This window comes from Canis aureus, chromosome 24 (genome assembly GCF_053574225.1).
Source record: "Canis aureus isolate CA01 chromosome 24, VMU_Caureus_v.1.0, whole genome shotgun sequence".
Lineage (NCBI taxonomy): Eukaryota > Metazoa > Chordata > Mammalia > Carnivora > Canidae > Canis > Canis aureus.
The window spans coordinates 28,309,712-28,335,661 of NC_135634.1; the positions used below are offsets into that span (position 1 = coordinate 28,309,712).

The following is a 25,950-nucleotide window of genomic DNA, read 5'->3' on the forward strand; positions in this document are numbered from 1 at the left end:
TCCTCTTCAGCTGGCCTCTGGGTCTCATCTCCTACATCTGCTCCAGGGGGCCTTCATCCCTTTCCAATGTCCAACCTTTCTTTCACAGGAAGTGAGCCTTCTCATACTTTCCTGAGAACATTCACAAATGTCCCCCATCCTATGTCCTTTAACCTGAGCTTCACTTCTCTCCTTCCTTTCAAGGTCAAGGATTTGTTTCTATGAAAAGTTGGCCTCCATTTGCTGTCTTCATGTCCTTATGGACCTTTCCTCCCACCAAGATCTGGTTTCATCCCATTTCTTCACTGGCCAGTAGCATCCACGACTCCTGCATCCTGACTTCACTTTGGGGTACAGAAAACAGTTCTGTGAGGGTGTCCTCTAGCTCACTGCCCAAGCACCCACATGCTGAGATGAGTAGGGAGTGAGTCTCTTCTCTTGGCTAGCTTTGCCTTCTGTGTCCTGGAGGCCCTGCCGCCCACTAATACAGGTAAGTTCTTCTTTGGCCACAAGCCATGACTCCGTACCCAGGGGCCTCCATGAGGAAAACCCTGGACACTGTCTGGAGTTGGTAGCTGAGCTATCTGGTTGTGGGGCTCCCTCTCTGGTACCTTTCCAGGCTTCCTTGTCTCTTTCAGTTTGGACCTGGCAAAGGAGTTCCTGGACAGGAGTGAGAGCTCCCATATTATATAGTTCTTCCCTGAGCAGGGGAAGAAGGGCTTCCAAGCTTCCAGCATCTGCCACTTCAACCATTCAAAGGCATTTTTTCCAAAAGACCTGTGATGCCATCAGGGTCCCGTGGCCCACCTTTGTTACCCTCATGGGCATATTACCTCAGGGCCCTTTCTACCTTTCCCACCATGAGGAAAAACTTGGTTAGAGCCATTTAGTTCCACTCCTGCAAATTACTAGGGACAAAGGAATGGGAACGGGGTGCCCTTCCTTCCCATCGGGCCTTTTGGCTCCTTGTGCCAAGTTACTCATTCTCTTTTCAGCAACCCTCACACTCTTGTTAATCTTATGGAGGGTGTCCCTTTGCAGTCTGTGGTTATTTCAACATGGATCCCTTTCCATCCTCATCATCCTTAGCTGATGTAGCTTGGCTTCTTTTTATTTAATTAGTTAATTAATTAATTAATTGGTTTTATGTAAATTCAAGTTAGTTAACATATAATGTATTTTTAATTTCAGGGTAGAATTTAATGATTTCTCAGTTGCATACAATACCCAGTGCTCATTATATCAAGTGCCCTCCTTAATGCCCATCACCCAGTTACCCTGTACCCCTACCCTCCATTAGATGCTTTCTCCTGAATGATTTCTCTCTCCACCTTTCCCTCTCTGCCTTCTCTGAAGACTTCTCTCCCTCTACTTATTCCTTACATGTTGGTGCTGTCCTTTGCTCCATCCTCATGCTCTTCTTCTTCTAGGCCACATATTCTTTTTAAAAATTCTATTATGATAGCACAAGATCTACTCTCAATATATTTTTAAGTGTACAACACAGTCTTGTTAACTATAAGCAGTCTGTTGTACAGCTGGTCTCTAGAACTTACCCGTCTTGTATAACTGAAATATTATGCCCATTGATGAGCAACTCTCCATACTCCTCTCTTTCAAGCTCCCACAACCACCATTCTACACTGACTCTATGAGGGTGACTACTTTAGATGTCTCAAATAAGTAGAATCATATGGTATTTGCCATTTTGTGAGTGGCTTATTTCACTCAGCATAATGTCCTTAACATTCACAGGTCACATATTCTTGAGGGATTTTTTTTTTCCAGTCACATGACTTCATGACTTCAATATCCATCCATTGCAAATAACTTCCAAATTTATGCAATGGGTGTGTCCATTCTCCTCTATCTCCAGCTTGGGGTGTGCTGATGTGCTATCTCTACCCAGAGAAAGCATGACTGGAAAGGTGTGCTACTTGTTAGGTTTGTGGGGGTGGACATGTTGCTGGTGGGAATCCTGATGCAGTGGTTTGAGGGGTAAGTCTCTGAGGCTAGGCCTACTTGGTAGAAGCTGTCCCTGCCTGTAGTCCTGAAGGCCAGCCACTGTGCCTGGATACTCTGATGCTCTTCCTTGACTTCTCTCCCAAGTAACATTGGACTGGGGCTCCACATCCCAGACCCAAAGCCCCTTCACATCTCCTTTCCCACCCCTCTCAATCTTCTTCTTACAGTTGCAGCTCTCTTTGTGGCACCAGAAACTCAAATGGGCTTAGACCAAATGAGATTTTATTGTTACACATAACTAAAATGCCTTGGGGGATGTTTAAGATAAAGCTAAAGTTACTCCAATATGTATTCATTCTCAGGATCTTCCCTGAGATTTCCTTTACCACCCCCTTCATTAAAATACACTTTTCACTCCCCTCACCTGTCTAACTCTCACAGATTTTTGCAAAACCCAGCCTGCATGTTAGGTCTTCTGGAAAGTCTCTCAGATCCTTCTTCTCCAGGCTGGTTAAATGTCCCTTCAACTGCTCAAGCCAGCAACATGTGGGCAATGCCTGACTACTTCTCCCTCTGTTTCTTCCCAGACACTCCAAGCTTTACCAACTTTATCTTCTAAATATTTATTGAGTTCCTTCTCTTCTCTTCATCCCCATTGCTACTACCCAAGGATAGCCCCCATCAATTCTTGCCCCCACTTCCTTCACCCATTCTCCCTACTGTTGCCAGAATAAGCAAACAAACAAACAAATCTGATTATGTGCTGGAAATTGGCAAGGAGGAACTTGATAAGGTAATCATAATGTTCTGCATCTTGTTTTTGGGGTGGGTTACTTTGTCATATATCTTCACTTAAGATTTTTATTCTATTTTATGTAAATTTATATCTTCTCCTTTCTCTACACATGCAAATACACACATAAAATCAGACTATGTCAGTTTCTTGTTTCAAAACTTTTAGTGGTTGCTCTTAGAGTAAGCCGCAAAGCCTTCAAAGCCCTATAATGATCTGGATCCTTCTTCCTTGTCCAGCCCATCCTGGCAGCTCTGCACACTTGTCTCTGGGCTTCATCCATCTGTACTTTTCCAGTGTAGGGCCTAGATGGTGGATGGCACTCAGTAACTGTTCACTGGTTGAATAACTGGAGACATCACGAGGTGATATTGACAGGAGGAAAATAGGTTATGGACCTACCTATCCACTTGACTCATTGTGGCCATACTCAGTGTTCTTTAGTTAAACATGGCTTTCTTAGATCTCCCCTGAGATCCAAACAAAAGCCACAGAGTCTGGCACTCTTAAACTTAATGGTATTTATCGTTTGTGGAATGAATATGTGTATGTCAGCTCATTTATCTTAAAGGTCTGTTTGGTTATAAGAATGATTTAATATACTTATCAAGCAATGCTAAAGAGTGTTTTCAGTTAGTAAATAATGAAAGGTACATTTCAGGAGCTTTAACTATCTCTTTTAACCCTTGCAATTATTCCATCGGATAGACATAATAATGATCATTCCCGTTTGGCATATAAGGAAACTGAAGCTTAGAGAGATTAAATATCTTGAAAAACTAGTATTGAAACCCTAATCTGAGTGCCTGGGTGGCTCAGTGGTTGAGAGTCTGCCTTCGACTCAAGGTGTGATCCTGGGGTCCAGGACCAAGTCCCCCATTGGGATCCCTGCAAGGAGCCTGCTTCTCCCTCTGCCTATGTCTCAGCCTCTCTTTCCCTGTGTCTCTCATGAATAAATAATCTTTTTTTTTTTTTTTTTTTTTTAAAGAAAGAAACCCTAACCTTAACACTTGGTCATGCTAATTACTATCGCAGGATTCAAGAGTTTTCTAGATAATATCTAGACATTTGGGTTCACAGACTCCAGTTAGTGCTCAAATAGAGTTTATATAACTTCTCACTTCAGGCTACAATATACACTATAACCTGGAGATTTCAAATACCTTTGAATGATTCAGGGAAGATCTGACCATTATTTTTATTTTTATCCTTTATCATCATCAACAACTTTTTTTGTAGCAGTCACCATGTTACATGTTAGATCCTCAGACCTTATTCATATTATAACTGGAAGTTTGTATCCTTTTACTAACCTCTTCTTATTTCTATTTCCTCAACCCTAGCCCCTGGCAACCAACAACTTTTAAACTCTTTGTTTCTATGAGTTTGACTTTTTTCTCTCTTTTTAAGATTCCAGATATAAGTGAGATCATACAGTATCTGTCTTTCTGTGTCTGGCTTTTTTCACTTAGCATAATGCCCTCCAATTTCTCCATGTTGTCATAAATAGCAGAATTTACTTCTTTTTTAGTGTTGAATAATATTTCATTATACATACACACACACACACACCATGTTTTCTTTATCAATTCATCCATCAATAGACACTTAAGTTGCTTCTATGCCTTGGCTATTGTGAATAATGAATATGGAGGTGCATATATCTCTTTCATATCCTGTTTTATTTCCTTTGAGTAAATACCCAGAAGTGAAATTGCTGGATCATATGGTAGTTGTATTTTTTTTAAGATTTTGTTTATTTATTCATGAGAGACACAGAGAGGCAGAGGCAAAGGAAGAGGGAGAAGCAGGCTCCCCATGGGACTCAATCTCAGGACCCCAGGGTCATGACCTGAGCTAAAGGCAACGTTCAACTGCTGAGCCACCTAGGTGCCCCAGTAGTTCTATTTTTAATTATTTGGGGAACCTCCATATTCCATAATATTGATCAACATTGTTTTTATCACCTTTATCATCATACTAAGACATGATGGCAGATATTCAAAATACAAAAAGGTATACAGTAAGGCAATATTTAAAAATATTTAATATTACATATTTAAATTAAAATTTTAAATGTTTTAAATATTTAATATTTAAAAATATTTCATCTGGAAGGGAACACAAAGATATTCTTGTCTATGGCCTTAAAATTCCAGATAATGGATAGAGGCCCAGAGCAAAGGGAACATCATTGGTTAGGTATAGGACTCCAGACTGGAACTCAAGCCTCTGACCACATAGTGCCATTTAATCTACATCATATTACCTATCTGTGATGGTTAGTTTTATGTATCAATTTGACTGGACCCTAGTATCCAGTTATTTAATCAAACACTAAGCTAGGTGTTGCTGTGAAGGTATTTTGTAGGTATGATTGACAGCTATAATCAGATGACTTTAAGTAAAGGAGATTTCTCTTTATATTGTTGGTGGAGCTCTTCCAGTCAACTGAAGTTCTAGAGAGAAAAATGGAAGTTTCTTGAAAAAGAAGAAATTCTGCTTCAAGCCTGCAGCATCAACTCCTATCTGAGTTTCTAGGCTGTCAACTTGTCCTATAGATTTTGGACTAATACACTGTAATCACATAAGCCAATTCCTTAGAAAATCTCATAATATCTATCATCTATCTATCTATCATCATCTTTTTCTTCATCATCATCATCATCTGTCAATCATCTATCAATTTACCTACTATCATCATTATCAACTATCTATAATCATCATCTATCTATCTCTTCTCTTGGTTCTGTTTCTTTGGAGAACCTTGACTGATAATGTACCCTAACGGAACTTACATGGCACACATAAATTTTGTTCACATATATACAGCATAGGCACTTTAAAGAAAATACATAAAGTTAAAAATTTTTCTAAAAAATGCAATCTACCTACTAAGAATATATAGGGTAAGGTGAAAGCAGTCTAATAGGATAGTTGATAGATTAGTTATGAGCTGCTGGTTTGTGGTGTCAAGAGAACTCGAATTTCTTCAGTAGAGATACAGAGAATGCTGGTTGTTCCCTAATACTTATCCTCCCTATTTGCATTACTAACAGAATTCTCATGTTTGGGGGAAGGGACAGCACTATGTTCAGCTAAAAGCTTCATATCTTAGACTCTTTCAGCTAGAGCTGACCATATGATAAAGTTTTTCCCCAATAAGATATAAGCAGAAGTTTCTAGCTGGTATATCATAGAAGGGTTTTAAGAGAAGCATATGCACCTGGAACACACATTTTTTTTGGTCTTTTTCTCCTTTATTCTTCTTGCCTAGAGCATAGATGCCATGGCTGAAACCTCAGAAGCATCTTGGACCATAAAAAAAAAAGGCTAATCAAACCAACACCATCAGTTACCTGCTTCTAGACTATTCTTTGGATGACAAAACCAAACCTGTTGGTGTTTAACCCACTGTAATTAAGTGGCTGGTATTCACAGTTCTAGTAATTCCTCCTGAGGCCGACCACTGTACCAGGAGTGGGATGTTGCAATTAACAATCTAATATTTGAAAGTGACTGAATTAAGAAAGTATGTCGAGAGATAGTAATATATCAGATATCACAGAATAAAAGCTACATGATATATTTGAACGCATTTAAAACTGTCACCTACTGTATCTTGAAATGTATACCACATGCCAACCATAGGTATGGCATCAGAGAATATGGTAAGAAAAATCCAGACTTATGGCAGCAAAATCAGAGATATAAATTCAGGCTGAAGTAGGACAATCTAAAAGCAGAAATGAATAAAAATACTGATTTTCTTAGGGATATACCCTTTGCCTACAGTCTACCATCTATGTTTGCTGAGAGCATTGCAATATTTTTACTTATGTATCTATTAAATATGATGTTTTAAAATAATGGCAAAATATGTGTAAGAAAGTTTAGCACTTAAATAATTTTCAAGCATACAGTTCAGTGACATTAAGTGCATTCACATTGTCATGCAACCATCAGCACCATCCATCTCCAGAACTTTTTCATTTTCCCATACTGGAATACTATATTCAGCAAACAATAACTCCCCATTCTCTTCTCCCCCAAAGGCCCTGACAGCCACCATTCTACTTTCTGTCTGTATGAATTCAACTACTCTCGCTACTCATATTGAAGTTATACAGTATCTGTCCTTTTGTTACAGGTTAATTTCATGTAATGTCCTCAAAGTTCATCCATGTTGTAACTTGTGTCAGAATTTCATTTTTAAGGTAGAATAACATTCCATTGTATGGATAAATGACATTTTGTTTACTGATGGACACTTGGGTTGTTTCCACCTTTTGGCTTTTCAGAATAATGCTGTGGAACATGAGTGTCCAAAGAGATCACTGTAATTTGAAGTCTTACGGGATTAAAAAAACCAACTACTTCTATACTTCAAACTGAATAATTTATAAATAGTGGCTTGAAAATGACAGCCACAGTAAGAAAAGACTGCTGTGCCATGAGGCAAAGGCAATGATCACTTAGTAAAGATAGGATTAAAACTTCCAAATGGAAATTATTGTTAGAGATTACCTCAAGTCAGTAGTACTATTTTATGGGCTAAGGTATTACTCAGTGGCCCACAGAAAAAGGCAAGCAGCCCTAAAAATTAAGTCTAGATAGGATCTTTGGTTCTGTGGGTTGTTTGCACATGGAATCAACAGAAACAATTAGAACCAAAGTTAGCTAAGTTTTTAATATTATCATTGAAAGCCTAATCTTACCTGAAACATTTCATGACTAAAACTAACTATACCTCCAAACCCAAACAAGTAAGAGGTAAGCTTTAATGGCTGAGAATTTCCAAGAAAAGTCATCCTTCCAAACACCATTCTGAGATGGAGCTTGGAGAATAATGGATAAGAAAAGGTTCCCAGAAGGGAGAGCAATGAGGAAAATACTTCAGGGAGATTCTTTCAGAGGTTGAAGCAACTGGCCAGAAATATAGTCCATGGCCAAGACCAAGAGTCCACACTGGTTCTGTTCCAGAGTACTCCAGAATTGCTATGGATCAATGAATGCTGTGGGTTTCCCATTATTGTCTTTTGTTTGTGGGAGTTTTAAAGACAGTTATCTTCCTTTTCTGTCATTGCATATGGAGGATGCTGGGGCAGACTCTTTGACTTTCAGTTTTTAGAACTTTGGACTATAGTGACCACATTTAGACATGATAGAAAAGAGAGCATCACCCTTAGTGGGCATGAATATGAATACGAAGAATGGTATTTATGGATGATGGGTAGCTCAGGGGGTGGATCCTGACAGATACACTTTGTGGTCCGTCCAGTATTTATTCTCTCTTAGTCCTATGAATAGGACTCCAATTCTTCCAAGGGAGGAATGTACACAACTGAAAAATATTTCCCTGTCTCCTTTGCAGATTGGACTGATTATGTGACATAGTCCCTGGATAGGTTTTCTGGGCTTTGGAAAGCCCATTCACCCTTTATCTCCTTCTTTCTTCCAATTGGGAATGTAGAGATGATCACTGGAGCACCAGCAGTCATGTTGCAAGCACGTGAGTGAGAACTCCATCCTGGGGTCCCTGATGATAGCCAAGGCTACTGCACCAGTGACTGATTACTGAACTCTGGACGTTTTATGATATGAGAGGAAAAAACCCACCCGCTTTTTAAGTCACTATTATTTGGGTTTAGAGTTGTGTGTATCTATACTCAATCTCTCAGTGCTGCAGAAACTAATTTCTGAGGTCCAACCTGGGTCAAACCAGGTCATGAGATGGATCAGGCAATGGCGGTTTCTTGTTCACAGAAATAAAGTGATTTGCCAGAACCAGGAAGTGGGGGCGTTTAGGTTGCAGGATATCTCCTCTGGTCACCAATGTGCGTTGCACGTCCTACTTCCTGTCAGGGCCCTGAGAAAGGGACAGTCATCAGTCATCTTGGGAGACTTTTCCAGGGCTGGGGGGGTGGTGGGGTGGGCAGGAAGTCTGTTCATTAACATAAAAGGAGCTCCATTACAGACAAATTTTTATGAGAAGTCAAGGGTCTACCCTGTTGTAGACACTACTCAGAAGGTAAATTTAGGCTTTGTGAGCATGCAACCTGTTAGCCCTTAGCTTCCCTGGGAAAGGACCCCTGCAAGTGGGATGGGGGAAGTACACAGCAAAGAAAGGCCATTTTTAGGACATAATAAACCTCAGCATATTTCTAAGCAATCATTCATTCATTCACTCAAAAAATGTTTATGAAGAGTGTATCCATTCTGCTACAAGTGTGAGATACAGAGAGAACCTATAAAAATCTTCTATGATGTGGCCCTTGTTCCTAGCACTGACTTGGAGCATGCTCTTTCTTGGAGATTTTGAACCTTTTCTTGCTTCTGTCCAGAAGGCTCTTCTCCCAGGTACCTGTTTGGCCAGCTCTTTCCACTCAGGATGTGACTACACGTCACATCCTCAGAGATGCTTTCTTCTCACTCTCTGTACCCTCATCCTGCTTTATTTTCCTTCACAGCACTTATTACCACCTACCATATATTTATTTGCTATTTGTTTGTATTTTGTTGTATTTGTTGTCCCACTAGAATGTAATGTCCATGAAAGGAGGGTCTTTGCTTTGCTCACTGCAGGGACCATGTGCCTACAACAGTGTCTGAGAAGACATTTCATACATATTAATTGAATGAATAAACACAGGCCTTGTCCCCAAGATGCTTGCAGTCTAGGAGAGAAGCAGATCAAATCACAAAGAGTGCTAAGTGTAAGGACAGAGCACTCAGGAGGCTGGGGGGAAGAGAGGAAGGACACCCAGTCCAGACAGGAATGGATGCCTGGAGAAAAGGACTCTGTGGAGACAGAGAGGACTAATGGGGGACTGAGGGTCAGGGCAGAGAAAGAGTATGGTGTCTAGTAGATTAGCTATGTGAAGCAGGCTGGTGAGCCCTTCTTCCCCTAAGTCAGGAGAAGTGGGTGGATGATAAAACAAACACAAATACCATATGAATTCACTCAAATGTGGGATTTAAGAGAAGGAAAGGAAAAATAAAATAAGACAAAAATAGGGAGGCAATTCATAAGAGACTTAATTCTAGGAAACAAACAGAGGATTGCTGCAGGAGAAGTGGGTGGGGGATGGGGTAACTGGGTGATGGGCATGGTAAGGTGAGAGTATAGGGTCATGATGGAAATTGACAAAGGTCTAACTTCAATGTAGGAAAGAGAAATGTGGAAGTTAGCCTTAGGGCCAGGGGAGAGATCATTTTGGGGAGAGATTTTTTTAGAATAACTTAATGGGCTTCTTTGGTTGTGCCAAGATGGCTCTCAGGGAATACTGGGGCAGAGGGCGGAAGGCTACATAAATGGCTCTGCAAAAGAAGTGGATAGGACTTTTAGTATTCAACCTCAAAAAGTGGGGTCCTATTGGCAATGAAGAAAGTAGTCATGGCAGTTAAGTAGACAATCAACCTCACCTGCCCCAACAACAAAGCCTTTCTGCCTGAGGATAATAAAATATTTGCTGGGGAAAAAGAAGGGGCAGGGCCTTGGATGTAGAAGAGGTGAGGAATCTGGGGACTCTAAAGAGGACCTTGAAGAAGAGGGTACAACGAAGCAAGCTGGGGCCCAAGGAGAGGGTGTAAGGACCAAGGCCTTTGGCACACAGGGATGTGTCAGAGTCGCTTTAAAGTGTCCTCCCTCCTGACATTACCCTACGTGCCCTTCTTTGCCCCCCAAATCACAGACATCTATTATGCACAGTGGTCTGGTTATGAAGAAACACACTTCTGGTTTTTTTGTTTTTTGTTTTTTGTTTTTTTACTTCTCTCCTCATTCCTTTTTTGACACTTCATGCTCTTTCTTATTGCTTTAGTAAAATCATTCCTCTCTGGGCCTATGCTATTGTCCCCCAAAAGTACAGTGTAATGGTTAGACACAAGGAGGCTGATACCAAGCAGCCTGGATCTAAATTCTGGTTCCATCACATACCAGCCAAATGACTTTTGGAAAGTTAACCTCTCCAAGTTTCAGGTTCCCCATTCAAAAAGTGGTATCATAATAATACCTACCTCATAGAGTAGATGAATTGTCATTTATTGAATACCAATGAATGTTGTACACTTTACAAGTACTCAATGAGCCAACACATACCGTCTGAAATTTGTTTTGTGTTCCTTATGTTCTACGTTGGCATGAAGAATCTGGATCAGCCAATGACTATTGTGTTGGACAATGTCTCTTCAGACTTATTAAGATTACCTAGGCTAGCCAAGTATGACAGTTAATTTTACGTGTCAGCTTGACTAGGCTAAGGAATGCCCAGATGGCTGGTAAAACATTATTTCTGGAGGTGTCTGTGAAGGTGTTTCTGAAAGAGATTCGCATTCAAAGTGATAGCCTTAGTAAAGCAGATCACCCTCCCTGATGTGGGTAAGTGCCATCCAATCTGTCGAGGGCTCCAAAGAACAAGAAAGTAGAGGACAGGAGAATTTGTTCTTTTTGTTTAAGCTGGGACCTCCATCTTCTCCCGCCACATCAGGGCTCCTGGTTCTCCGGCCTTCTGGCTGAGATTGGAACTACACCACCAGCTCGCCTGGCTCTTCAGCTTGCAGATGTGGGACTCCTCAGCCTCCATAGCTGCATGGGCCAATCCTTTATAATCTCTGCACAGCTAGATCTTTCTATATTCTTATTGATTCAGTTTCATTTGAGAAATTTGACTAATACACCTAGCTTTCAAATACAGAGTGATCTCCGTTCTGGAGCCCACATGTATGCGCATCTGATTGGATTGAATCCCACATCTGTCAGCCAGAGGCAAGCCTTGAGTGATTTTGTTTGCAGAACTGATCAGTCATATTGATATTGAATGTACATTGCCTAAGTTGTTGCCCCTTTATGGCGATGGGCTCTCAGTCCCAATCGTTTCTGCAGGTGGCTCTTTCACCTCCTTAAATTCCAGTAAGGAAGCCACCAAGTTTTAGGTCACGTAGTTCATTCTGCCTCCAGGCAACCCTGCACCTAAACGTGAATATTCTTTTTTTTTTTTTAATTAGAGATTTTATTTATTTATTTGAGAGAGAGAGAGAGAGAGACTCTCTGTTGAGCAGGGAGCCTGATGTGGGACCTAATCCTGGGACCCTGGGATCATGACCTGAGCCAAAGGCAGACGCTTACCTGACTAAGCCATCCAGGCACTCCCTAAATGTGAATGTTCTAAGAAAAAATAGTTTTCTTCCCTCAGAAAGGGTGGATTTGATAATTCCAGGCTTCAATAGTTGCCTAGAAGTGTTGTCAACATAAAGCCAAAATGATCAATTCAGTCTCAAATGAGTAAGTGGGATCCCTCAAGATTGGTAGAGAAAACAACTGATGGATGGGTTTACTCACCAGTCAGTTCTTTAAAGTCTTCACATATCTAATTCCTACCTCCTGCAATAACACCCTATTTCCTTTTCTGATTTATTCAGGTAGATGGGAACCAGCCTGACACAGGGCTTGAGCTTCCATGGAGCACCCCCCTGCCATCACAGGCTGCTGGAGGCCCACGCTGGTGGCTGGAATCAGGCAGGAGCCCCTGGTGCTGGGAGGACTCCCCTGAAAGCCCATGGGGGCTGTGTTTAACAGTCTTGAAGAGTGTACCCTTGGGCAGAGAGCCAGGAACAATCTGTGTAACTCACTAAGCTAATTATTCTCTCTGCAGATGGTGTCCCCCACTAATCCTCTCTCGGTTTGTCATAATCCAGTTCTGTTCTGATGAGAGCTGCTGGATGTCTGGCTTTCGTGCAAAAGGGCTGTCTGCTTAAGCGAGGAGATAGGGTAGCTGCTCTGTGGGACGGGGGTTCTGGCCTCTCAAGTCAAGGAGAGTGGCTGCAAGGACTGTCCAGAAGAAGGCCACCAGCCCTGTGGCCCCAGGAGGTTGAACCAGCTTCAGAGAGTGGGGCAAGCATCTAAACTGGCCTGACACTCCTCTGCTGGTCATTTTCCTGGGGCTCAGAGGGCTCAGAAGAGCTGGCCATGCCCTTTTGCTTTGCAGAGAACGGTGAGTCTGTAGGTCTGTATCCTTTGGGGTCAGCCATCCCTGGGGTAGAGTATCTTGTTTCTGGGAAGTCATAGCCAACAGGGAGGCGTTTCAGCCTGAGACTCTGGGAGGGACGTCTTGAGCAGGATACCTGTGGTGATGCAAGATTGGGTCTCTTTCCCCAGCCTGCTGGGTTGTCTGGTGGTAGGTCATGTTTAAACACGGTGCTGCTGAGATTCAGGTTCCTGCTCGTTGATTTACAGGATGTTAATATTATAGCCTGTCTGGTTCTCCCACCTGTCCCGGGAGAGGGAACAATGCAGTCACTGAAGCCAGAGAGGGAGAAATCCCTCCTGAGGACCCTCCCTCAGGCTCTTAGAGTGGGGGGGGAGGGGCTGCCCCTCCACTCCTGCACGGTGAGGATAGCCCATGGTGGGATGGTTCAGGGATCACACTTGCTTCTCAGATAATCAAGGCTTTAAGAAAAAGCTATAAAGAGCCCGGATGAATATAAAGATTGGCAGGGAAAGGGGTTGGGAGTCCCTAAGAATTACCTCATTGCATTTTCTCTGCTGGTTTCAGGATTAGCATCACTGTGTCCATTCCTACAGAAGAAAGTGGGGCATAGAGAGATTAAATTATGGGCAGCCCCAAAGTCAAACCCAGTTTCTACCTCCTTGTTGCTCTTTTTACTGTCATCGCTGGGTGAGACAGATGCTATCTTCTGGTCCCTGTTTACTGACAAAGAGACTGAGACTTGAGGTAGCTGGATATTTTGCAGAGGGCACACAGCCGGTGAGGGCAGACTCTTGACCAAGTACAGTGTGACTGCTACTAATTGCCTCTGTGCCTCAGTTCTGCATCTTCCCACAGGGCTCCACCCTAGTGCTGACTCATCCCCTACTTGGAGGAGGAAGTCCACTCGATAGTATGGGGAAGGGGGTGTAAATCACTGTCTCTCAGTTGTGTAACCATGGAGGAGGCATGGGAAGGCATGTGGGCCCTTCCCATAGCCCAGAAGTGCACCTCAGACAGTGAGAATATTGAATATCCTCTGTGAGGGGTGATTTCTAGAGAAGTATAACCCACATCAGTCTGTATTTACTCTCTTAGATATATAAACATCATCCAGAAATCCTCTTATTATGGTGACCTCAGATGGGTCTGCTTTCCTTATCTAAGCTTGGGGTAAAGAGGAGAGCTGGTTGCCATTTCCAGTACCTATGTGCTTAAATGTATGTTTGTGTATTTTTGTGTGGGTATACATGCCTATATGTGTGTGTCTATGTGTGTAAAAGTATGTATATGTAAATGTGCATGCCTGTAAGGTGTGCATATGTGAATGGGTATTTCTTTGTGCATGTGTATGCATCTTGGTACGTGTGTGTGTGTGTGTGTGTGCGTGTGTGTGTGTATGCTGCTGCAGGAGACTTGGAGATGCGGAGAGACCACTGGACTAACAGTTACAATGCCTAGACCTGCTCTGGATGGCTGCCTGGTACTTCTGCTCTTTGGGTCTTGGTTTTCCAGGTGGAAAGCAAGCAGGATGGGGTAGAGGAGCCATCTCTTCTTTACAGGGTGATAGCCTACACACGCAGTGTTCCGCAGCTTTCTCAGCTCCAAGTTAAATAACCCCAGTCCCTATAACCTTTCCCTGTAAAGCACATTTTCCAATCCTTTAATCAACTTGGTTATTTTTCTCTGAACTCCCTCCAAGATACCTATGTCATTGGATAAGTATGTCGTATAAATTAGTCAGTAAATCAATCTGTCAACAATATCTCTTAAGCAACCACCCTGTGGCTTGCAGGAGGTGCCGGGCTGATACAATCCAACCACACAGGAACAAAAAGAGTTTTCACTGTGGCTCAGACCAAGGGTTCATTTGTCCAGCAGTGGCCTGAGGCACTGTGGACATGTTGGGAGGATATCGTTTCTTCTAATACCATCATCTTTGAAGATCAGGGCCGTGCCTCAACATCAATATCTGAAAATGTTTTAAGTAAACATTTAAGGGCACCTGCTCTGTTTAGAGCTCTGTGCTAGGCACCTTGAGGGTTATGAAAATGAGTGTGATGCTGTCCAGGACCACTGGGAGGAAAGTCAGGTGCACAAGGTAGAGAGCAGGGTGGGTATGGAAGCAAAGAGGGATAGGTGTGTCCTAAGTGAGGACCTAGCCAACCTCAAGATTGCAGATAGGACATCGGTGTTCTATGTGAGATGATTTGAAAGCTTTTCTCCCAGATGCAGCATGATCAATAATAAAGTGAAGTAGCCAAAAGAATTCTGAATTTGGAGCAAACCAGACCTTTATTTGAGTAATGATTATAACCTTCATTAGCTGAGTGAACCTCAGGCAAGTTAGTTAAGGTTTCTGAGTCTCAGATTCTTTACATGGCAGGATAATACCAACAAAGAAGGATTGTTTGAGCTTAGACAACATCACATTTGTAAAGTGTTTGGTGCATGGTAGGTGATTGGTATTATAATCTCTCTTCCCCTCACAACTCATTAAGGATCAGTTTCTTGAAAGTCTTCAGTTCTTCCGAATGGATATATATTGCTGGTCATACCACTAGTTAAGTTTCTAAGTTCTGTAAGTTGATTATATGATGTGTACAATAGTATCATCTCTGCTTATTGATCCTAAAATAATTTTATTCAAGGTTGGAGGGCAATATTTTATTTATAGTATAGCATATGCTTCATGACTTTATAGCTTGAGATCAACAGCTATGGTCTCATCTTCTATTGTTGTGGTTGGGGGTACATATTCTTTTTTCAGTTAGCATCAACTTTTTGTATGAGGAAGAGCACTTGGCCCTTGACTGAGACCCCTGGCTAACCTGGCAGGGTAACTTTGGGCAAGTCACTGAAAAGACAGCTGTGGTACAAAGCAAATGCTTCTCAAATGTGAGTGTGCATCAGAATCACCTGGAGGTCTTAGTAAACACCAATTGCTGGGCTCCATCCCAGAGTTTCTGATTCAATGAGTCTGGGTGGAACCTGATAATTTGCATTTCTAAGATATTCCCTGGGGACACTGAGTCTGTGGGTCCAGGGTCTTCACTATGAGAACCCCTGATATAGGAACTACAGCTTTGGAACTTGATGGAGTTTGGCCAAGTGAGTTGACCTTTCTGAGCCTGCTTCTTTATTTATAAACTTCTACCTTGCAGATTAGATTTAAAGATAATAATTAGAAAAATTATGATGAGCAAAGCACTTTATAAACTATAAAACACAATATAACTATTAATGGCTTAATATTTCCCATCAGCTTTAGCTACTCACCTGTAAAATGAGGATAATAATAGTAATTTTTATGAAGATGAAGTGAGATGACTGATATAAAAGCAACCTGTGAAATTATAAAGAAATATGGAGTTTTGTTTTTATAACTTTCTTAAGTTTCAAATTCCTTATCCGTGATATGAAAAGTTGGCCAGTGGGTTCATCTTATGTACCAATCTTGGTCATGTAGTAGCTCATTATTCTACATGTGGATAATGCAACCTTCTAGTTAATACCTGGCTGCTGCTGTCCTGTGTCCTGTTGGCTCCTTTGGTCAAAGCTACATGTTGGGCCACTGTTACATTAGATGCTTCTGGCTACAAGAAACAGAATACTAGCTAAAAGTGGTTGTTTCATCTCACAAGAAGTCCAGAGGCAGGGTGATTTCAGGGTTGATTAACTCAATGGCTTGACCAAGTTAAGACTCAGGGATTCTTTTGGCCTTCTCTTCATGGTCACATGGTGGTTGTAGCAGTGCCAAAGATCACATCCACATATGAAAACAATCAGAAGCAGAAAGAGATGAATCCTTCACTTGCATTCCTGTTCATGTAAAAAAAAAAAAAATTCTTAGAAGCCTCTTATTGGCCAGGGTTGTATTGCATGCCCTATGATGAGAAATGGAATTGCCGGATTGGTTTAGACTAGTTAATATTCAACTGCCATGGCTGGAAGAGGCTCATGGAACATGTGGTCACTGGATCAGGCCCTCTGTCAGCAAGTGAGAAAGTCACCAAGTGAGAAGGGGGCGGGGGAGGGTGGGTGGAGACCAGCAAAGTCTCTTTCTTTCTTTCTTTCTTTCTTTCTTTCTTTCTTTCTTTCTTTCTTTCTTTCTTTCTTTCTTTTCTTTCTTCTTTCTTCTTTCTTTAACTTGCACATCTCCCCACAGTGTTACGAAGTTTTCCTGTAGCTGGGGTCGCAGCTGGAAGGGGCCCCCAGCACAATCCTGAAACGAGAAACTGAGCTCTCTGGGAGTCAGGGGGAGGAACTCAGCTCCCTGTCTTGGCAGTGAGGTTACTGGTCTGTAAGGTCAGGGAAAGACCACAGCCTTGTGGACTCAGTTGCCACAGAATCTTTCCTAGACAAAGTGCTTGACCCTGAGAATTCAAAAATCAGCACCACAACATTACTACTGTATGTGGCATTTTCTCCTGAATCTAGCATAGTGCTAGTGGCTAGAGGATGTGCCTGACAAATACCTAAGTGCCTAAGAAAGACACTTTAATTGCCACAATTAAAATAGTTTGGTCAGCAGTGGGTTTGGGGAGAATGAATGCTTTTATAGTGGAATAGAAATATTTTGCTGGCATTCTGAGAAAGTCAGGTCTGTGGATTTAAAAAATCTAATTCTTCTTCCTCTGTCAGAGCTTTGTGAATCCATTGGAATGGTTGGATACAGGGGTTTTCTGAGGGAAGGGCAGACTCCCACCAAGGTTCTATTCTAAGGCACAGGCTCATGTCTTGGCCCAGGGATGGCCACACAGCTCTGAAAGGAAGCAAAGTAGGGAGGGGAGGGGATGGCCACAGCCCTCACTGCTCTGGCTCCTCATATCTATGGGTGGATGCCCTTGTTTCTGAAGCTCTCCATTTAACTCCTATTAAGTATTGTGGGAAAGCTATGAGGCTGATATCCCCAGGGGAGTCTCTACAGGAGATATGTGCAGGATTGAAGAGGATAAACACTGAGAAGGAAGATTGTGTCCAATTCCCCTGTGTGTGTGGTATCTGTCCATGCCCAGCAAAAATTATTTCTCTAAATGAGTTCCTACCTAGAACTCTAGCACAAGAGTTGGATAATGGCAAAGCCAAATGGACCTTATTGCTCTGTTTTGAAGGTCTCATTTTACTGGCAAAGACAAGGAGGTCACTTCAAATAAGACAAAGAGCCCAGAGCTTTGCATGTCAGGGTCCATGCGTGTCCCATCGTTCCATGTGATTTATTTTAAAAGCTTGGAGATATGTATCCGATCCATCCAGGAGTAAGATGTTGTGACTACTAGATTTCAGAGCTGTGGTTCTCAAATCTGTTTGTGGTGAAACTGCCTGAAACATTTAAAAAACACAGCTCCTAGAGGAGGAAGGCTGGAGACTTACGTTGAAAAACAATTAGCAACTAGCAATTAAATCGGTTACTATCAAAAGAAGAGGAAATAGCAAGGGTTGGTGAGGATGTGGAGAAACTGGAATCCTTGTGCACTGTTGGTAGAAATGCAAAATGATGTAGCCACTGTAGAAAACAGCATGGCGGTTCCTCAAAAAATTAAACATAAGATTACTGTACAATCCAGCAATTCCACATTTGGGTATATACCCAGAGTGATTGAAGTCAGGGTTTTGAACACCCATGTTTATAGCAGCATCATCCACTATACCCAAAGGATGGAACAACTCAAGTATATATAAATGGGTGAAAGCATAATGAAAATGTTATATATATATATATATATATATATATATATATATATATATATATACAGAAATTCTGTATTCCGTACTGAACAACATGGATGAATCTTGAGGATGTTGTGCTAAGAGTAAAATACGCTAGCCACAAAAGGACAAATACTGTATGGTTTCACTTATATTAGATTCCTAGAGGAGTCAAATTCATAGAGACAGAAATGGTGGTTCTATCAGAAATGGTAGCATGGTGGCTGCCAGGGTCTGGATAAAGGGGGAATGGAGAGTTAGTGTTTAATGGTGACAACAACTGTTTTGAAAGATGAGGAGTTCTGTAGGTGGATGGTGGTGATGATTGTACAACAATGTAAATGTACTTAATGCCATGGCACAGAACACTTAGAAATGGTTAAAATGGTATACTTTATGTTATGTATACTTTGACACACTAAAAAGAGCAGTAGCAGCAACAACAATGAAAACACGCTCTCAACCATAACAGATTCGGTTCTTTGGGAAACAGAATCTGAGAGGCAGGTTAGGGTACTGAGGCTTATCAGGTAGTGGCTTGGATCAATCTCCACAGAGGAGAGAGAAGAAACAGGACAGGCAGAAGGAGAAGTGGGCTGCCATGGAGTCTCAGTGGAGACTCAGCCAATTTTGCAGGGAGTTCTGAAAATAGACAGCTCTTTACTGCTGTTCCAACTTGGGGTGAGATGACAAGGCCTTTATAGCTGGGGATGGATCTGTCTTTGGATGTGTGACCCTGGGCAAGGTTGTCTTCTGCTGAAGCAATTCCTAAGGGGGCTGAATGCTGAGGGCTGTCATTTGATAACACATGCAAAGTGCCTATGAGCGTGAGTATAGAATAGTCTTCAACACCCATCCTTGAATCTTCTCCCCAATCTTTGTAGCATTTTCTGAAGAAAGCCTTATCTCCTTGTTTTGTATATAAGGCATACAGCAGTTAAGTCACTTGCCCAGCCATATAGCTAGTAAGTAGCTGAGCTTATTTAGAACTCCAATCTCCTGGGCAGTCCGGGTGGCCCAGTGGTTCAGCACCGTCTTCAGTCCAGGGCCTGATCCTGGAGACCCCGGGGATCGGGGCTCCCTGCATGGAGCCTGTTTCTCCCTCTGCCTGTGTCTCTGCCCCCCTCTCTCTCTATGTGTCTCTCATGAATAAATAAATAAAATCTTAAAAAAAAAAAGAACTCCAACCTCCTGAGTCCAGGGCTCTGTCCACACCTGCCACCTGTAGATGCAGGAAATAGAGGCTCTGCCTTGGATGCTGGACATTAGAAGGGCTGGCCCTGGCACATATCCATTGACACTCATTCCTAGGGGACAAGAAGTCCAGAGGGAGCGGGGGATGTGCCCCACCTGGAGCGTATATTCTTCCCTTCCTTCTTGACCATACACTTGGGTCAATACTCAGGATTCCCTGGAAATTCCTAGGGCCTGTGTCATCTCTTCTCCTAGTCCATGCTCCCAAGGCTCCTAGTAAAGTATGCAAAATCCTTCAATGGCTTGTAAAAAAAAACAAGGTCTTCACATAGCACACAAGAAAAAACCACTCAGAAAACCAGTAATGGTATCCGTGGTATCCATGCTTCTGGGTTCAAACCCCAGCTTCCCTTTGCAGCTCTGCCTGTCTCTAGGCTTTTAAATCTCCAATTTCTCCATTTTCTCCACCACAAAATGGAGATGATAGTGATGAGTCCTATGTGGTGCATGGGGATCAGGTTGGCAAGGTAAGTGACCCATAAATGAGTGCTGGCATTATGAAGTCCTCATCACATCCCAGCAACATTGCTGAGTCTGACTCACCCTTTGCTTCTCCTGACCCAGCCTTATCCTCCTCACCTGTCTCTAGACAAGACTTTAAGCTCTGAGGTGCAGAGATGGCTTCTGTCATGTTCTTTGCAGCGACCCCAACGCCCAGCCTGGGATGCAGTGTGTATCTGCTAATTGACACAATGAAGATGGGGCAAGGTGGACTGCAGGGTGTTGAAAGAATCAAGGTTTTCTGAGCGAGACAAAGTGCAAGCAGGAAGGTGGAGAAAGGCCACATCAGCAGGTATCTCCTGAGTCCACAGTGTGGTATCTGTGTTCACTGGTAACCAAGATAAGAATGTGTCCTCCATCTAGCCTAGTTGTGACATGGGAGCTGTACTCCCTCGCACAATGAGAAACAGTTTGTGGGTTATATCTCTGAGCACTGCCAGAGCCCATCATTTACTGGTGTCTCATTTCACAGTTGGAAACCTGGAGGCCCAGTGAGGAAGCAGAGGCCGAAGGCTCAAGGGCACATCACTGCTTCCCTTCCTGGAGGCCTTCTTTCCTGGCAGGATGTGCCCATCCCAGAATGTGTTAGCAATGATTCTCTAGCCTGGCTGTGCTTCAGAATCACCTGAAGTGATGGCTCATACCCATTCCCCACCCTCAAAGGCTTGGATTCAGTTCTAGGAAGCAGTGTTTGGAAAATCTGGGACTTCAACCAAAACCTCTGGTGGTTTGGATAATTTGTTGTTGAAGACTGATGTTTGGGAACCACTGGTTTGGAGAGATCTTTATAGAGAATAATTTAAGATTTTATTTCTTATATTTGTTTTTTTCATTCCCACAATAATGTAAACATTATAGAAACCCAAGAGATCTGGTGTTACAATAAATGGTCATTAGTACAAAAATCAGTCAAATGGGTTGTTAGTGCTGTATAAGCTAAATGACTGCTTGGCTGAAATTTTCACCTTTATTAGCAACAACATGTATTTATGCAGAGTCGGAGAAAAGTGGTTCTCATTCCTGGGTATACATTAGAATCCCACAAGGAACATTAGGAAAGTGCTGGTTCAGTAGGGATCTCTGAGGTGGGGCTCTAGGTAGAGTCTAACATGCAGCCAGTTTGAGAATCCCTGCTATGGCATTGTCAGAGCTCCTCCTAGTCTCCAGCTTCATGGCATCCTCAGGGCAAGCCTGTGATATAGGCAGGGATTTGTTTTTATTTTATTCATGAAAAAGGATGAAAAGCTGAGGCCCAGAATGCTGAATGAACCAGCCAGAAGCTAGAGAGGGAAAGAGCTGGTTCTTTGTTTAATAGATGCTGTAACCTCACCTTGACCCGGGCAACTCTTAGTAGTCACATTTCTCCGTACAGTTGGAAGAGCAAGGGTGAATCTGACTTGCATGGCCTATGTGCACAGGGGCGATCTGCTGTGGGCTGCCTTTCTCTATAAGCTACAATTTGGGAGAGCCATTGGCTTTCTGTAGAAACATAGACTTTTAGGATGGACAGCTTCTTTATTTTTTAAGAGGTTTTATTTATTTACTCATGAGAGACACACAGAGAGAGGCAGAGACGTAAGACAGAGGGAGAAGCAAGCTCCCTGCAGGGAGCCTGATGCAGAACTCGATCCCAGGACCCTAGCATCATAACCTGAGCCAAAGGCAGGCACTCAACCACTGAGCCACCCAGGTGCCCCTGGATGGCTTCTTTAGGAGCTGCTTTGTCCAGCCTCCTCATTTTTTGGAGAAGAAATCAGAAGTCCAGAGATATGGCATGAGATGAGACCCCTGAGTCCTTATTGCCCCACTGAGATAGCATGTCAGTCATCTGGCCTGTCCTGAGCCCTCCTATAATTCCAGTTGCACAGACCTTGAATTGGAGCTTGGATCCTCCTGGAGGATTTCTTAAGCCAAGGAACAGAGTATAAGCTTTCCTGGAGGTCAGAATTGGGCTGGATGCTCTCAGGACCCCGCATGGCCTTCTCACATCCCAAACTTGTCTCTGGCAATATGCCCCTTGTTGACAGATTCTGAAAGCTTCTGCTACCCTTCTTGACCACCTCCCAATCTCCTCCCACCCATCCTTGGCCACATTTGCCAGAATGACACAGGCTGTACCCAGTTTTATTGCTCGTAAATCAGTTTCTTGTAACATACCAGTTGCTTCCATTCTCTGAATTTCCATGGATCCGTCAACATGTTCCTGAAGCTGGGTGCTTTGCCACACACCACCACCTGCCCAGGTGAGAGGTAGCCGGCAAGCCCCCAGGCAAGAAAGGAGTGTTTTTCCAGCACCCACGTTAGGTTCTTGGCTGAACCAGGATCCTTTCTATCCTGGTGCAGTGACTGGCTTTTCTTTCCTAGGCAGGAAAGACAACATTCTAGCTTTTTCCAGAGTCTTCATTACCTTGTTACCTTGAAAAGAGACAGACTGTTTTTTTCTCCCAAAACATTAACCTGAATGTTTTCCCTTCCTTTCTGAGAAGCCAAGAATGTGTCATGACTGATCCCTGAATCTTTTGGGAAGCACACAACAGACTAACCACCACCCTATGGCAGCAGCTGGATTAGCAACCATCAGAAGAGGAAGAAATACCATCCAGCATCTATAGGGTTCCAGGCATTTTCACATACACGCTCTCATGTAGAACTTGGGGTAGTTTTTAGTTTATTTTTCAAGTGAGAAAACTGGAGCTTGGGCTACTAGTTAATTTACTCCAAATTATATAACTAGTAAGTGGGGAAAAACCCAAAATTTGACCATACCTGTGTAACCATAAGCTTCCCTGTGCCTTACTTAAAGCTCTGCATTTAAAAAAAAAAAAATAGAGAGAGAAATAGGGGCACCTGGGTGGCTCAGTCGATTGGCTGACCAACTCTCAGTTTCAGCTCAGGTTGTGACCTCATGGGTCATGGGATCGAGCCCTACCTCGGACTCTGGCCAGGGAGTTGCTGGAGGATCCTTTGCCTCTGTTCCTCCCCCTATTCATTTGCATGAGTGAACTCTCTAAAATAAAGTTTTAGAGAGAGAGAGAGAGAGAGAGAGAGAGAGAACCTCTGTGACATTCCTCTTCAAAAATATTTTTAAAAGTTGATTATGGTTTTGTTAGAGCCAATGTTCGCCTGCTTATGCCTCCTAAAACACCTCACTTTTTTCTTATCTTTCCCTTGAGTTACTGAGCATCTAGCTCAGGGGACCCTGGGTATATAGACAATTCTTGTGTAACCAGGATACACCTGGGCTGCCTAGTGGCATTTCACAGTATCTTGGGCAGAATCAGAGAAACTTGTTCTGAAATTTAAAAAATAATTTTCAAAAACCAAATATTTACTAAAACCTTCCTAAGAGGCCTGAAGGGGTCCTTTCACAGCAAAATATCCAACAGACTTCTCTGTCTTCCCCTCACTGCCCAGATTTTTCTAGTTTTTCCAAAAAATATTTTCTCTCAGGATTTTGCTTTTTTTCTCACTTTCAACTTCCCAGTTATTTTTGTTTTTTCTTAAGCTTCTTGAGAGTCTTCTTTTCTTTTTTTTTTTTTAAGACTTATTTATTTGAGAGAGAGAGAGAGAGAGCAATAGGAAGAAGGAAAGTGAGAATCTCCAGCAGACTCACTGCTGAGTGAGGAGCCCAATGTGGGGCTCAATCCCAAGACCCCAAGATTACGACTTGAGCTGAAATCAAGAGTCGGACACTCAAATAACTCAACCACTCAGGTGCCCTGAGAATTTTCTAATATAAATAAATCAAGGCCTTCTCTGCTTTTTTAATTCTGCACTTACTCTTGCCTCTGAAACACAACTAAGCCCCAGGCCAAGTCGCCTTTCTACTGTGGGGGCGTAGGTATGGTTGGGACTGGATAGGGGGAGCTGAGGAGCTGAGGGATGTGGTGACTTGTATGGTATGCCAATTAGGTTAGATTTGACTACAGGTAATGGAAAATCAAGTTTCAGTGGCTTAATTGAAAAACTCAGAGGCAGTCCAGGGCTGGCATTTCCATGGCCATTGGCATCTAGGCTCCTTCTATCTCTTATCTTTAGTACTGGATTCCATCCTGGTGGCAGAATGGTGCCTGTAGCTCCAGTCATGGCATACACGTTCCAGGCACCTTGAGAAAGGTTTCCTAGAAGCTCCTCCCAATGATTTCTGCTTAAAACTCTTTAGTCATTCACATCTGAAAAGGAATTTGGAAATTTAATTTTATTAATTAGACATATTGCACCCCCTAATATGTAGGATTTGGGGAGTAAGAAGAAAGGAACAGTGGATATTCAGTCTTTGCCACACATGGTAATGATTTTGATCACTCTCAGGACTTTTTAAAAACTCCTTTTTTAAAAATTAAGTCTTTTATTTTGAGGTACTTGTAGATTTGTATGTAGGTGTAAGAAATAATAGAGACCTGTGCCCTTTGCCCAGTTTCCCCTAATGGTAACATCTCATAGTATACTGACACAACATGTCACAAGATGTTGACATTGATACAGTCAAGATATAGACATCTCTTGCACCAGAAGAATCCCTTATTTTGCCTTTTTATAGCTACCCACTTTCCTCCTTAACTCTGGCAACAATTCCTCTGTTCTCCATTTCTATAATTTTGTCATTTCAAGAAAGGTAGATGGATGCAATGAGAGTATGCAACATTTTGCATCACAACTTGTGGTGTGCATCAATAGTTTGTTCCTTTTTCATTGTTGAGTCGTATTCTATGGAATGGATGTACCACCAGCCTGTTTAAGCATTCATTCATTGAAGCATTCTGAGCTGTTTCCAGCCTTACGAATAAAGCTGCCTTGAATACTTATGTATAGGCTTTCGTGTTAAACTATGTTTTCATTTCTTTGGGATAAATGCCCAAGAGTGCAATTCTTGGGTCTTATGGTAGTTGCTTGTTTAGTTTTATTAGAAACTGCTAAACTCTCTTTCAAAGTGGCTGTGATAATTTACATTCCTACCAGCAATGTAGGACTGTAAAATTTTGGCCATTCTGACAGTTAGGTAAAGATTCCTCATGGTGATGTTAACTTCCATTTCCCAATGGCTAATGACTGAACATATTTTCACGTGCTTATTTGCTATCCATGTCTTATCTTTGGTGAAGTGTTTTCTCATGTCTTTTACCCATTTCCTAATTGGATTTTTTGTGTGTTCCCTGTTGAGATTTCTTTATATATGCTACATACCAGTTCTTTGTTGGACTTGTGATTTGCAAATATTTACTCTCATTCTGTCATTTGTCTTTTTATCTACTTGATGGGAGTCTTTGCAGAACAAAAGTTTAAGATTTTGATAAGGCTGAATTTAATCAATTTCTCATGTGTTTGAGTTAAGAACTTTTACATAGATCCTGAAGATTTTCTCTTATTTTTTTTCCTGAAAGTTTTATTATTTTGTTTTACATTAAAGTCTGTGATTTTGAGTTAATTTTTGTATACAACATGGAGTTTGGGTTGGTATTAACTTTCTTTCTTTCTTTCTTTCTTTCTTTCTTTCTTTCTTTCTTTCTTTCTTTCTTTCTTTCTTCTTCTTTCTTTCTTTTTGCTATGGATGTCTAATTGCTCCAGCACCATTTACCGAAAAAACTATCCTTTCTCATTTTGCATTTTGGTAAAAAATCCGTTGAACATTTTTGTGTAGGTTTACTTTAGGGTTCTCTATTCTGTTCCATTCATCTATGTGTCTAACCCTCCACCAATAACTTTGGGGGGCTTTTAAAAGAAATTTTTTCCCACTAAAATTAATGTATTACATGATAGAATATT

The 25,950-nt window shown here is 42.1% G+C and overlaps 1 long non-coding RNA gene across 1 annotated transcript; it reads left to right on the forward strand.

Annotated features, from left to right (window-relative positions):
- Window positions 1–2: 2 nt before the first annotated feature.
- LOC144295952 (uncharacterized) lies at window positions 3–21,414 on the forward strand. Its single transcript, XR_013363108.1, has 3 exons — window positions 3–469; window positions 20,329–20,479; window positions 20,660–21,414. It is a non-coding gene; the product is annotated as an uncharacterized LOC144295952 (long non-coding RNA).
- The last annotated feature ends 4,536 nt before the right edge of the window (window positions 21,415–25,950 follow it).